This window comes from Macrobrachium rosenbergii, chromosome 7, assembly GCF_040412425.1.
Source record: "Macrobrachium rosenbergii isolate ZJJX-2024 chromosome 7, ASM4041242v1, whole genome shotgun sequence".
In the NCBI taxonomy this organism is placed as follows: domain Eukaryota; kingdom Metazoa; phylum Arthropoda; class Malacostraca; order Decapoda; family Palaemonidae; genus Macrobrachium; species Macrobrachium rosenbergii.
In genome coordinates, this window is record NC_089747.1 from 16,144,643 (window position 1) to 16,160,000 (window position 15,358).

Sequence of the window (15,358 nt, forward strand, 5' to 3'; positions counted from 1 at the left end):
GTTAAGTGCTGAACAGGTGAAGTTCCCCAGTGCTTTCTTTTCAGTTTAAACTTCCGTGAATCCAATCCAGTAATGTTATTTACTCAGTATGCTTGCAGTAGTTTGAGGTTCATTTGGTCGTCTTCATAAAAATGTTTATTTTGGATTTCCCTTTTGTGTGATAGTGTTTTCTCCACTTTTTCTTCTGTCTTGTTCACTTTGTCCCCTGAATATCCATCAGGGGTACGTCTTTATCCAATTTTCCCATAATTTAATGATCTCGTACTGCTGCTTTCCTTGTTATTTTCCTATGTACTGCTTTTCTTCCTATTTGTTTCCCATCCCTTACTATCACATGTCCAAACCATCTCATACCTTTGAGAACTTTTTCCAGAGGTTGTATACCACATCTCTGCTGCTTGATCACTTGTAATACAATCTTCCTACTGCACTGTGGCCATAAATTTTGGCTGTCTGTCACATCTTTTCAAAATCTCCATTTTTTCAATATCCATCTTTTTGTTGCATAGGTTTTATGTTCATATTTTAGCCCTTATATTTCAGATAGCAGTCTGGTGTGTCCTCAAGTAAACAAAAATTATCCACCTCTTGCCCTTCTACTGAAACGTGGTTCTTCCCTTCCCTTGTTGTTGTTATGTCACAAACCTCTTGTGACACTGTCAGATACATTCAGGACACAGTAAAAAGTTCACCTCCACAACTTTACCATGGTAGTCATGTGGCTACTTTCGTGACACTACTTTTTCTGTTGCATCCTTTTCTGGTCACTACTTTTTTCTTATGTTAATTCTCGTTTTTCTGGTTTCTATCCTCTAATCTTTCTGCTTAGTCCACTCTTGAAACATTTCCACAATCTCTTCCTTAGAATCTGCTGTTAACAGTAGGTTATCTGTATGTTGTAGCTTGCAGGGACCTCCCTTTTTGCACCCATTTGTTGCTTCTTCCGTAATTAAGATTAACAGCAAAGGACTCAGGGCTGATCCTTGATGGGAACCAACATTTACATATCAAATCATTTTGGTACACCTGCATTGTCTTCACTCTAGATCTTTTGTTATGGTAGAGTGGCATCAGTAACCTAATGGATCTTTCTGTCACCCTCTGCCTTTTAAATCCCAGTTAATTGTTTGTCTTATTACTCATCATTGCATAGTACTCATTATAAAGATGGTGTATGTTGATGCCCACTAGAGCATGGAACTAAACTGACAATTATAAATTCAGTAAGTGTTTTTCAGCCATTCTTCTGGTGCCCTCAGTATTTTCATAGCATGCTCAAGCAATCTGATTCCTCTATAGTTTGCATATAGCAGTGCATGCCCTTTTATTTTTATATCATCAAAAGGACCTTTTTCCACCGCCCCTATTGCATCCTTTTTTCATCCATGACCAGCTCTTGCTTGAAATGGTTCTAGAGTTTTCTGTTTTTAATATTACTGAGGGAGCTTCCAATTTCCTCAGATGTTAATATCTCTTTATTCCTAGGAGAAAACAAACCCAGCACCTTTTAAAATGGGGAAAGCTTTCTCTCGTAGAGCGGAGGGATCGAACAAATGTAGTTACCAGGTTAACTGTATAGTGGTGCTGGCGAGTGAGTGGGGAACCCCGTATCTTCCTCACAGATGCCCATACAGTTAATTTTTCAACTGTTCCTTGCTAGTCTCTCTTCCTTGAGCTTTAAATCAGATCCTGATGTTGGTTTCAGTTGGCTGTTCTAAGGGTTTCCTCCAACACCTCTCCCCCCCTGGTTTCAGTTGTCTGTTCTAGGGGTTTTCTCCAGCACCTCTCTCCCCCTGGTTTCAGTCGGCTGTTCTAGGGGTTTTCTCCAGCACCTGTTTCCCCCTAACTAAATTGTGGGCAAATGTCATGATGGGTTTGTTTGAAACATGTTTTCTAAAACAAAACTGAATTTTTCAGCACAATCCCACAATTTACGTCAAATGCCACTCCTCCCAACCCTGTTTATTTTGATTGCAGTATCTAAACTACACAAGAAGTGAGATTTGGTGCACATCTGGCCACCAGATAATCATTCTTTAATGCAGGAATGTGGGCTAGTGTAAATGAATTTATATTTCAAAAATTTGTTGTTAAAAGTCGTTTTCATTGACTTTAAATGGAAATATGTAGGAGTAACTGTTGTGTATACCATGTATGCAAGTTGTTTTATTTTCTTTTTTAAGAAATTCTTATCAGGCAGTACCAGAAATGCCTCTCGCTTAAAGTAATAGTATGGAATAAGACTCCAGATCCTGGCTAGCTCTATACATATTGTATTCATTTGTTTTGTCCTTGCTAAATTTTTTTTTTTAATAGTGAAAATACTCAATTTTTGTTGGTTTTTATATTGGTTGTTTAAAAATTCTTTATATAATATTAGAATTGGGAAGTTCTGGAATGTGGACTGCTCTGTTTGTTCCCTGACTGTATTGAGTTTTAAACTGCAGGTCAGCTGCAGTTCTTTGAAATATGTATTGGCTTTTCTTTTGTACTGATTGTACTAAAAAAAATATATTTTCAGCATATGTTTTTTGTAGATATGTGTGTTTTTGACAGGGATATATTGTTTGTTCAACTTTGATCCATTTAAAGTGGTTCAGGAAATGTGCTTTTGCGACCTTGATTGGGCTTTTGTTATATACTACTTGGAGGATTATCATAATCGGTAGATATTTGCTTTGCCATCATCAGTATCTGTAGTTAGTCCTTTATAATGGGAATTACTGAATAGCACTACGGTATATGTGATATTTGCTCTGGGTTTTTGTGTTATTTCTAATCTGAAATAGGTTCCATCCTTTGTTTTAGAGTAGGTATTCTCAAATGCTAGTAATTTTTAAACATGGTTTTTGTTACAACACTTTTTGTAATAGTTACAGAATATTCCAGGCTTTACACAAAGTATCAACAGTGAAACTAGCTTGCTGTTATGTAAACAAAGTTATTTCATTTCATTCTGATTATATACTTTAGTAACTTAATTATTTCCATACAGTGATATTCAAGCAGAATCTTACAAGAAAACTATGCACCATTTGAGGTCTGCTCCAGTAAGCCGGGCACCTTCAGTTCCAAGACAGGATGATGAAAGTCCAGTATTCTCAGACCGGGAAACTAGTATCCGTCCATCCAGTTCACGCCCAAGCACTCTAGAAAGGCGACGTAAAGCCGGGTCATCCACAATTCCTTATCGCTTCAGGAGCCAGAGTCAAAGTCGTTTAGATGCTGCTAAAAAAGATGTAATATACAGTAGAGAAGAGTTTTCTAACTTTCCCAGCCATTTTGAAGGGGACCTGGCACAGCCCAAAGGAATGAACGGTCAAGATGTTAAATATCCATCTCTTGCATATGGTAATTTAGACCATTTTTCCAAGGTTTATAGAGACAATGCAACAACTCCAAAAGTAGTAGAAACCAAATGCAATACTCATAGTAAGAGGCTCACAATACCCCAGTCTGCATGTGAAGGCAGATGTTACCAGAGGTACCTTTGTGGCCATAATTGTGATTACAAAGACATTGATGATCAAACCAATCTTAAAATTTTAGAAAGGGACTTATTGAACCTTATTGTTAAGATTGGCCAGCGTCATGGAGAAACAGCTAAAGTTTCATATGAAGAACCACCACCCTATGAAGCAGTGACACCAAAGATACTTAGGGCAAGTGCTCCACATGCCAGAGACCCTGGCAGTGCAACAAGCAGTAGGCGATCTAGTCGAGATATTACAAATGATGATGAAAACCAGAGGAGGTTACATAAACGAGTAGTGAGACAGTAAGTTTTGAATATAACAATAGGCTCAAGTTTTTATTAGAGGATAAAGTTGTAGGTTTTAATTTATTTTTTTATATATGTACTGTGAATAGTGTTACGAGAAAATCTCATGAAAACTAGTCATTATGTCATTCTGGCAATCTTCTAGGTGATAGCTTGTTCTGATTTACAAGAAAAGTGTATTTTTATTTAGTATAATTACAGTAATATGTAAATGCAAGGAAGTGTTCAAGAAAAGTGTTGTGGTTATCATATGTAACAAGAAACAAATTTAGTGTTTAAAGTTTCATATGCATAAACAGAAGTGAACTTTCCAGTTTTTATTTCTTTATTTCTTTTACAACATTGAAGAAAGCTTATGTATCCAGTTGTTTTTAATCTAATGCATAGAGATGTAGCTTAAAATTGATGAAATTGTGAAATTTTTGTTAATAGAATTTAAAATTACTTAATGTACATTTTGTTATTGGACGTTTGAATATTTTCTTAGGTTATTATTGTCAGTGTTGTAGCCAACAGTAGGTGTAACATCAGAAAGTGACAGAAATAAAACTGTAAAACTTTTTTTTATTATCATTATTAAGATCCCAGTCCTCAAGCATGAATCTGAATTTCTACAATAATTTGTATCGAACCGATCATAAATAGGGTATGAAACAATTTTAAAATTCATCCAAAAAATTTATTTTGACAGAATAGGTGTAACTTTACAAACTTATTGTCACAGTTGTTCACAAGTCTCACTTAGTTAAATGTTCATTTGAAGACCTTTGATCACACATTTTTCATATGATGGCCAGTTTTGTTTTGCTTGCATAAATGAATCTATAGACATTTATTGAAGAGCTGTAAAATGATGGGAAAACAATGTCTTTAATAACACAAAATACATTCTACTTAAAAATTTAGTATTCACATACTAGTAGTGCCACACAGGGGAAAAGCAACACACTGTCACACTAACTTCTACCCATCAAGCTCCAAATGCCCTCACTGATTGTGTATGCCTAGTCCTCCTATGATACCTCAGTTGCCAATCATTTTTCCATGCCCACTATAAAACAAGGACAAGCATTAATGGGTAAGACAAATGTGTTGGTGCCTTTTTATGCCTAAAAGTACTAGTGATATGTGTGGTATTTCGATGCTTTTGTGCTTATTGTTGGTTGTCTCAGTGGAGACAAACAAGACCAACAATATTGTGAAGGTTGTGGTTGACCTTGAAATAGTTTTTGCTGGGGATGTAGCAGCTTTTAATGAAGGGTTCATTAGCAGCTGTGTTATTCTCTGATTTACATGCTGATAAAATTGACTTTTCAGGTGTCTGTAAGGCTTAGTAGTTCTGTATTATCCTTTCCTTTTTAACTTAACTGAAGAAGGTCTTTAGATCATCTGATGTAGTTACTAATGGTTACTGCTGTCTTCGTTTTGTGCTACACTGTTTACCTCCACCTCATTCGTTTTGTGCTACACTGTTTACCTCCACCTCAACCCCGCTTTCTTTCTTTGCACAGGTGGGCATCAAAACGGACAAGTCTAGTCCTCGCTTAAGAAGTCTTGCTAGGCTGCTTGTGTGTGCTTTCCCCCAAGAGGTAGGGTCAGCACTGAAATGCCAGCCCCCTTAGATTTGCGGTGTGCTCCTGTCTCATGTCTCACTGAGCTTTGTGCTCCCATCAAGTTGAGGCAATTAGACTTCACCTGGTGCACAAGTCATCCTACTCTCACCATGACTTCAGAGTTGCACAGAGAGGGGTTTGCACAACCTACTCAGTGACACGTTTGTGTGGCCCATTTGCTAATCTCATACCCTGCCTATGGATTTCGGGTTGCTGCTGGTAATTGGATATATTGCTCTCTCAGTCCATTCTTTGTCAGACATCTGAGGTGGATGTGCAGTGCAACTCTTCTCATCACAACTTGTAGTTGCACAGAGAGAGGTTTGCATAACCCACTCAGTGAAGAATTGATGCAGCCTGGTCTATGGATCTGCTTTGTGCTGGTGTGGGGAAGGCTCTCCTTCCTAGCTTTCTGTAGGAAGTTTTTTAGGGGAACCTGCATTATTTCCATGCTCGAGACTTTCATGCTGCCGGGAGAGTTCAAAGAACTCTTCAAGGAGAGTTCTTTTAACTCTTCCACCTCTCATGGTCACAGCTGGTCATGAAACAGGTAGGGGAGTTGGAGTGGTGGTGCCAGGGCTTGTTCCTCTCCTCCTTGGATTTACAGTTTTGAAGCAGGGGTGGCAGTTTTTTAAGCTGAAACAGGGTACTGACAGTGACTGCCACAGCTTTTATGTTCTCTGAGATGCTCGTCTGTTTAGTAAGGGCTTGGGAACGCCCTAGCGAGCAGAGTTCTGGTGGGTCCCCTCCTGTGGCAGAGGGAGCAGCAGCAAGGTCCTCCAAGGGTAAGATCAGATGGGAATGGATGATCCCATTTTTCCTGGTTTTTTGTTGACTGCTGAAGCAGCAATTTTCAGTCTTTCACCCATTATATATGGAGTTGACTTGTGGGTATACTCCAGAGGTGCTTCCTGGGCTTGTTGCCTTAGTCATAGTTAAGGTGTGGTGTTTGAAGAAGGTTCATGCCCTGATATACAGGTCAGGCAGTGCCTTCATCTCCAGCAGATTGTGCAAACGACTTCCCCACCACTTTCATGCCAGAGGAGGTGTTCATATCGATGGAGGAAGAGACTCCACTGGCACTGCACAGGAACCTTGTTTTTCATAATTTTCCCCTTTAGCTCGGCTTGAGCTTTTTTATGGGTATTTGCTTCTCTTGGGCTCTTAAGTTATGGAGTCACGGCCCCTTTCAGGCTGCGACTCCTGCAGATCTTATGTACTTCTTGTTTTCATCTCAGACAGAGGTTTGTGATCAATTAAGTCCAACCTTGTCCCCAAGCAGCAGGTAAAGTACCAGAACTTACCAACGCTCGACAGCAGTGTGTGTAATTCTTTTATATGGCCTTGCACATTTTTGAGCTCAGACTGAGCTGACTGTGGTGAACACGCCAAGCAACCCCCAACTGTAACCAAAGTGTGTGCTTGTGGTTCACTGCCTATCCCTGCTGGTCAGCAGCTTTGCTGGAGTACTTTTAGATTTGACAGTCCCTCAGTATTCCAAGTGACCATTCTTTTGCTGCATTTCTGTACCACTTAGCTTCAGTTGTGCTATTCCTGCTAAAGAGCTTAACACTTGAGCCTTCTGTAGCAGCCATCTTGCCTGTAGAGGATACCCCACACAGACTTATGGATGGAGTAAGATGATGAAACAAGCATGTATACATTCTATCTCCTCTTCTTCATCTTCTGTCCTTCCTTCCTCTTGGAGGAAGCAGATGAACTCTCATAAGCCCTCTCATAAGAAGTCCCTTCAGACTTTGAATAAGCACCTCCTCCTTTGAAGGTTGGCACTGGTGCTTGTTTACCTGTTAGTAGGACATCTTCCATAAGTATGGTTGCCACCAGGATCTCTAAGCATGCTCATGGTTGAACTTGTCTGGTCACATACCCTTCCAAGACATTAAGGTTGCTCTAGACTCTTCTCCTGTTTGCACTTTAGGCAAGGAACACTGATTCATGAAGGTAGTATTGACTTTTCTCTAAGTCCTTCAAAAGAAGGCATCATGCTTACCCCATATGAAAAATGGGAAAAAGCACGTTAAATGAAGAAGAAGAAGTTGAGAGCGTGCTAAATACCCACATTATGCTCATGCAGACAGATGGTTCATGTACGACAGGTCACCACGGTATGATCTTGGCTAGCTGTGTGCACATACTTAGTAGGCAATTGTAGCATTCCTGGTTTGTCAAGACTCCTAATACGCACATGAGCGTTTATCCATACCCACTACTAGTTTGGCTTCAGCTCATCATACAGAAGTCCACAGGAAGGTTGAACATGTTTTGGAGCATGCTTGTTCTATTCATGAGTCAACTTCAGTTTATGGTTCAGTGAATGGTATCATTGGGTCCAGTTGTTTGCCCATTGCCCAAAGAGCACTGAACTGGAGGATGAAAGCATAAAAACGCAGATCATCCTATGAGTTAAACATCCTGTTATCCCTCCAAGATTTATTCCAGCAATAGACGTCTGCATTAAAGAGACAAAGAAGAAAGATTGTTCGGAAGAAGTCAGAAACAAGTTCATGGAGCATGATGAGAGGCATATAAATGACAGGATAATCTATACTGACGGATCAAAATCGGAAGAGGGAGTAGGATGTGCATTGGTGTGTGAGGGGGGAATCGTATATAAAAAAGTTATCAGACTCCTCATCCATATTCACTGCTGAAGCAACAGCCATAGTTGATGCTTTAAATCTTGCATCTGATAAGAAAATTAAATCCGCAGTAATATATAGTGACTCAAGGAGTGTTTTAGAAGCCCTAAAGAAGTTTAACCCTACCCATCCCTTACTTCAAAAAGCTCAGGAATGGCATTTTTAGCTTTGTTTGCCACAAATCAGTAGTTTTGTTGAATTCCTGGCCACATTGGTCTAGAAGGGAATGAACTGGCTGATAGTAAAGCAAAGGATGCTGCAAGTGTGATTTTTAAACTAATAAGGTGCCACATTTGGATATGCGTCTAGTTATCAGACGATACATTCATACAAAATGGCAGCAGAGATGGACTTCCCCATTTTATCCACAAATAGGAAGTACAGGAACATTAGAAAAAGTAAAGATTTTTGGAGTTCGGGTTTTAATCCTAATAGAAAGTTTGAGATCATCCTAGCACTGCTTAGGATTGGCCACACCCGCTTTACTCATAGCTATATTTTAGAGGGAGCCAGTGCCCCAAGTTCTGGTGGTGGTCAGCTATCCATTGAGCACATGCTGGTGCACGGTCCTAAACTGTGAAGACTATTTTAGAAATTTTAAATAATGACATTGAGGTAGATAACCTTATGGGTTATCTGAAAGAATCTGGTTATTTTAATGAGATAAGATTTCACTATATATTTAATAACAGCTTTTAGTCATATTTATTCTTACACTTAGTATATATTTTAAGTTTAATGTATACTTATTTTTTGTTGCTTCTATCTAATATTCTTCATTTTTTACGTTTATATTTTAACACTGAATTTCACTAGTATGTCATCATTCATATCAATCATGTCATTAATTTATAAATTTCATCTTCATTATGGCGCTGAATAATCCTGATGGGTTCCAGCGCTTGGTCTTCAAGACCTAAATTTCATAATCAATCAATCAAGACAGACTAGTATGATGGCTGCTCTTTTGGGAGAGGATCCAACTCATGCACTGGGGAACTGTTCTTCTTCAGAAGCTTCAGGCCAAGTTGAAATGGCATTAAAGATATCACTGAGCTCGTTTATGAGTTTAATGCTCTTAGGAAAGCAGTCACAGCTACATCAAACCCAACACGTGGACAAAGCATATCCTAGGGTATGCACCAGCACTGCTGTAGCGAGTGCTTGGTTGTAGAGTCTTCAATCATGTTAACAGTTAGATCTGTGATTCACAAGCTCCCTGCTGTCCAGCAGATTGAACAAGCTATTTCCCATGTTTTGACATGCCAGAGGAAGTTATACAAAACTGAGAATGCAAAGACTATGCCCTTTCATTTTGATTCATCAGTTTGTGGACTGATAAATGACCCCCTGGAGAGGCAGGCAACTAGCAAGAAGTTACTTTCTTCTTGGTACAGAGCCAGGAGCCATGGAGTCAAGTCACCATAGCCGCCTTCTAGGTGGCAACATCGTGACATGACCTTTGATTGAACACACTCATTGACTTTTACCATTACAGGAGTCTTCTGCAGATGAGGAGGCGAAGTTCCAGAGGTTGTGGGTGTCTGGAAGAAAGGTGCTGACTTACCTCAAACCAGAGTGCAAAACTATGGCAAACTTGTCCAGAAAAGACATGTCTATGTTTTTATACTCTTCTCCCAGAAAGTCATGGCTGAGAGCTCTCACTCTGTGAGGTGGATAAGTCTTGAAATCCTCAAAGTTTCAACAGCAGTGGAATAAAGGTGTTTTGAATATCTGGATACCTTGATTTATCAAGTGGTCTCTTAAAGCCCTGCAGGGCATTGAAGGGCTCTACAGGCACACTTGCAGGGGCAGCCACACCATCTAGTATTGGGAAGGTTTACCTCAAAACCACAACAGGGAGCTCAGGTCTCTTCCTCATAATAGGCAATGGTTCTTCCCATCCTTTTCATCCCCCACCTCCAGCTCCAGTTCGAGGTCAATGGTGAAAGGGGAAGGAGTGATAAGTTAGACTGTCCCCCCTCCCCAGCTGCCACAAGTAGGGTGACGCCTATCATGCCCCAAGGCAATTGGCACTGACAGGAGGCAGAGCCCCAAGCAGTTTGTGTCCTTTCATGGACTGCCAGTCTCCACTCTCTTGGACACTAATACCATTTCTAGCCTACCATTTGCTATCTTATAAACCTCTGGTCCAGTTTATGGAACTGAGGGTGTTGCTAGGAAAGAATACACTGCAAGTTCCACAATCCTCAGATACAGTTGCTCCAGACCAGACACTGCCCCCTACCCCTTTGTCAGAACGTGGGGATCACGATAAACTGGGAGACGGAGCTTGTGCCCAAGTAGCAGGCAAAATACCTGGACATGGTGACAGACACTGAAGCTGCAAAAGTTTTTTTAGAAGGTTCTTGCCTAGGCAAGCTAAGGGAGAGTGTAGCATTTGCTTCTGTGAATTAAAAACTAGGTTGGATTTGGCAAGTTGTCCATTGTGGCCTGTCAGCCTTGGAGCAGCCTGTGCCTCACAGGCTCCTCCAACACTTTCAGCAGTGGTACTTGAAGCAGCACTGGTTGACCTCAAGTGACTCTCCCTCTTACCTCATACCCCCGAGTTGAGAGGTGAGAGAGGATCTTGCTTGGAGGCTGGATGATAACCTCCTTGTGGGAGTTCCACTGAAATTACCACCTCCTGAGATGCTTCTGTGGTGGGGTGCACACTTTGGGGATCTCTTTAATGACAAGGACATTTTGGCAGGAGGGAATGTTTTGACCTACCAGCTTTGCTGCCACGAAAGGCTTTTTGAGCTTAGTTGAGCATCAAGTCAAACAGGAAGCTCCTGTTGTTTGGCTCTCCTATTCCAGACTCCTGAGTTACCTCGGTGTCAAAGGACACCCTTTCTTTCTGGCTTCATGAAGTAATAAAGTAGACAAACAGTTCATCCTACAAGGAGGGTCATCTAGTCCAGCTGAGAGCTTGTGAAGCAAGGGGCTCTGGTCCACCTTTAGCCTTTGAGAAATTTTTCTGTTTCACAGATAATGAAGGCAGGTGTCTAGTAACACCAGACTTAACCCTAAGGTCATTGCCCAAAGGTCCTTGGGACCTGTGTTAAATACATGTAGTCGTTAAAGCTCCTTTCAGACAAAATGCTTTTCACATAAGTACTCAGAGGGAATAAGGTTGGAGGCTGAATGGGTCAGCAACTGATTTCTCACTTCCTTTCTTTCCTTCTTTTGCAGGCAGCAACTAGGTCAAGTACTTGCTGGACGGGCCATGATGCAAGTAGACTTCACAATTGAGCATCCTGTCTTAGAGCTTCAACTTATAAGCCATGACTCCCTCCACTCTCGTTTTTAACAAGGAGGCTGGTAGCTATCATCTGAACCATCAATTATAACTGAATTAACCTTCTAACTTGTGTTCCCTGTTCTTTTCAGGCAGAACTTTATTTTCCCAAGTTTTTTAGATTGAGTGTACAAATATGTCACCCTTGCTCAGGTCTCCTATCAACCTTGCATCCTCATGCCATATTGTACGAGGTCACAGAAGTAAGTGGTCCCCTGCTCACTCAAGACCAGGAAGATGACATTTCCACGTGAAGGTTCAACTTGCCAGTCAGTTGCAAGGCTATCCTCTCATCTGAGGTGTAAATTTTACATAAACAGCAACAGTTTTATTCCTATGAGAACAAATATCAAATTTAAAAGTAATTTTTATTCTTCCTATTTATACAAACCAAAATCTTTATCATAATCCCACCTGTAAAGTATATTATCATCTTTGGATCTAATTATGATAATAATTGCTTTCTATTGAGCTGCATCTCCCAAAAAAGGAGAAACGGTTCTGCCAAAATTTTCTAGAATTAGGTTTGTTTACTGATACCAAAATAATTTTCTGTACCGGTATATGCTAGACTGTATAAAAAGTTATAGAAATCATCATCATCTTGCACATGTACATGACATAGGAAACAGGCATTTCCAGGGTGGTGATGAAAATTCCTGTCAGTCTCTTGTATTTAGCATGCTCAGACTTTATGGAGCTAGAGAGAGATCAGCAACCCAGCAAACTCCGTAAGACTACCTTCCACCAAATGAGAGAAGGTTTGTATATTTCCTTGGAACAAATCACAATTTTTCCAAATTAAATTACATTTTTTCATTGATATAACAACCTGGGGTATTTATATCTCATCTCTAACCATCCCTGGAATTGTTCCTGTAGCCAAATGAAAGTTAAGGACTTCAGGCAGGTAAGGAATGGAATGGAATTGAATGGCATATAAAATTTAGGCCAAAGGTCAGGCGCTGGGACCTATGATGAGGTCATTCAGTGCTGAAAAGGAAATTGAGCATAAAAAAATTTGAAGTTGTAGTAAGATGGAACAAAGAGAATATGAATGGTGTATAGAAAAAGGAATGAAAGGGGTTGCAGGTATGGGCCAAAGGGATGCTGCAAAGACCCTTGAGTAATGCCTACTGTGCTCATCGGAAGTACACTGGCAGCACTACCCTGCTGCGGGGCTGGGTGGCCGAGGGGTTGTAGTACTCAAAACCATTCACGTCTTGGCTTTTATCGACCAAGCTTCAACGACAGAGCCAACTTTGACCCAAGGATTATTCCTACATGAACGACTTGAGGTCTGTATATATAAGAATGCAATGTACTTTAAAAAAAATTTCGATATTTTGCAATAGTGCATACCTCTTCAAGACCTAAGTTCATAAAAAGCAATCAATCAAGGGCTTGGCGCTAGAAATTCCTGGTAAAGCCGATGTTTGACAAACTCTATGAATTTCCTAGGGTTTTCTGAAGGATAAATTGGACAGGAAATGATTTAGGAAATATGAGTGCACTGAAATAACAAATCAGCAACAAAAGTGAACACAAATACATTAGCAGTAGTAAATAAATCCCAGAATTTACGAAAATTGTGAGTGCTATGTCAAAGGGACATTCACACTAATCAACATAACCTTTATGAACCTAAAAGTATGAATAAAAATTAACTGGCGAAAGAATATACTGATATTATCAGTTATATCCAGCCGTAACGACAATTTGAATTACCTTTGAGTTTATGCGGAAGATCATTTTGGCATGGAAAATGTTACATCTGGTAACTATAATCCAAAAATGTCAAGTGTCCACTCTTTCGTCATCACAATGCGATTTCAGGTTAAATTTCAATTCGAGCAGAAATGAAAAGGTCTCTCCGTTGGCTGTATTGCTCAAGAAATGAAGAAAGGAGCATTTTTACTGGATTCAACAGGCGACAGCTCTCCGTGGCACTACTGAAAAAGCAAAATGATCACTTTAATCAGTTGTGACAGAAGGCATTAATCGTGGTTATTTCACCATGAGCAAGTAATCTTTTCTTAACACAGCGTTTTTATGATTAAGCAGGAAGGTAAACATTATGTTCGTGTCACAAGGATTAAACAATGAAAAATTATAAGATGGGTTTCAAAAATATTTCTCTCTCTCTCTCTCTCTCTCTCTCTCTCTCTCTCTCTCTCTCTCTCTCTCTCTCTTCCAGCACGCGCGACTGACAAGAACATAATTGCCAGTTATTATAGGCTACCCACAGTCTGACTCAACAAAAACAAAGTACAGTACTTAACTACTCTAGTTTTAAGCTGTACGTACCAAAACCTCAACCAACATAAACAGGCGCCTCACCTAAAAGCAATCGGTACTCTTTGTGATGTCTTGGAAATAATTACTGTAAACTTTCTCAGCATATTCCTCCTAGACCTTAATTCTCACGCGTTCTTGGACCTTTGTCGCCGAAATGGAGCAACCGACTCGAATGGCCGATTTGATTCGACGTATGGTGCGTTATCGAAGGTGATGCTGAATTCGTGCTGTTCTCCGAGTTGCGTTATTTCCACGGTGTGCCTGGAAGAAATAAAACAATAATTCATCCATCAGCTGTTCACTGGCTACTACAGCTGTGAAACACTGCATATTTCTGTCTTTCTGAAGCACCAAAATAGAGCAAAAGAAAACGCCCAATCTGCTTTCTAACTAAAATTTATTAGGTATTCCCCGTCAAGCGAAGAGCACCTGTCGTGTGGAGACGCCGATGGTTGCTGCCTAAAACAAACAACTGTCACACTAATCGCTAGAAACTCCAATCAAATATCGGAAAGCTTTCAATGACGTGACAGAAAGCCCCAGTTCGTACGATAGGAAAAGCGGGAATGAGTTCATTCATGGCCAAGATCTAAAGAGTAACTGTTATTCCTTAGACCTTGTTCATATCGAAAACAATTTCAGATAAAACGAAAATATATGTACAGTTACGCTCATGTGTGTGTGTGTATATATATATATATATATATATATATATATATATATATATATATATATATATATATATATATATATATATATATATATATATATATATCACAAGTACACTATATGTATGATATACATTCCTGCTTCCTTTCTTCTATCTTGCTATCCAAACGCTCTAACTATTACTTATTAATGCAACAGTTGGTTTTTCTCCCAGTTTCACCTTTTATTCCTTATACTTCATCTTTATTTTCTGGATCTCTTTTTGCGATCCAACCACTCAAGTTCCTCTTTTCGCAGACTTAAGTACAGAAAGGCAGTAAGTGTACCCAATGCTTGGCTTTATAGCCTAAATTTCATAATGCGTTCATTCCCAATCCCTTTCTTCCCCTCGTTCCCGTGCTGCAATAGGTAGGACACAATCGAGTCAGAAACGAGTAACCCACGTTCGATTCTATAACCGGGCGCGGTTCCTTGAAAATCTAGAATGCTTGTTTGGACTTACGGGTACAACATTTATCAGATACTTCAGAGGTTACTTCACACACACACACACCAAGTTCTCATAAAAATCGAAATGCTATTGAGCACTGGAAACCACCGAGTATTTTAGAAATTAATGAAATGACCCATTTTGTCGTCCAGCAACAGCCACCGCAATTAAACTTAGAGAAAAGTGGTCAACGGATAGAAATCAGGTTTCCACAAATCAAAACTGACTCTCGTTTTTTCTTCAAGAAAAATGACTGTCAAATGTTTCTGTACAACTTATTAACACAGACCTTATAGAATAATTAATACTACGACAACAATAATGGCGACATAATTTCGGCAAAGAGGTACTGGAATCCAAGTTCTTTCAATATAACTAAATTTGATTATTTATTATTTATTTGATTATTTGATCTGATGAAAATATCTGCGAGGGAAACATTCGCCCAATCAGAACTTTCGAGTGGTAAAAGCCGAGAACACTTCTTCCCCCCAAAATCCATAAGAGACTACAGCTCTTAAAGGAGTTTCTACTACATCGCACCAA

General features: G+C 39.7%; 1 protein-coding gene and 1 long non-coding RNA gene across 6 annotated transcripts in view; one reads left to right on the plus strand and one right to left on the minus strand.

Annotated features, from left to right (window-relative positions):
- LOC136840170 (afadin- and alpha-actinin-binding protein B-like) overlaps positions 1 to 4,342 on the plus strand; it is a 422,145-nt gene extending 417,803 nt beyond the window's left edge. For all 4 annotated transcript variants that reach the window (XM_067106638.1, XM_067106637.1, XM_067106640.1 and 1 more), the window contains one exon: positions 2,996 to 4,342. The gene's annotated coding sequence lies outside the window, so the exon portion shown is untranslated. The remainder of the gene's footprint in view (positions 1 to 2,995) is intronic.
- Positions 4,343 to 13,083: 8,741 nt separating this feature from the next.
- Positions 13,084 to 15,358, minus strand: part of LOC136840174 (uncharacterized) — a 52,424-nt gene continuing 50,149 nt past the window's right edge. The window contains exons 2-3 of one of the 2 annotated variants that reach the window (XR_010853545.1): positions 13,696 to 13,914; positions 13,084 to 13,307 (exon numbers count right to left, since the gene is read on the minus strand). This is a non-coding gene — a long non-coding RNA (uncharacterized lncRNA). Of the gene's footprint in view, positions 13,308 to 13,695; positions 13,915 to 15,358 lie in introns of those variants that run through there. The other variant, XR_010853546.1, reaches the window with a different exon arrangement.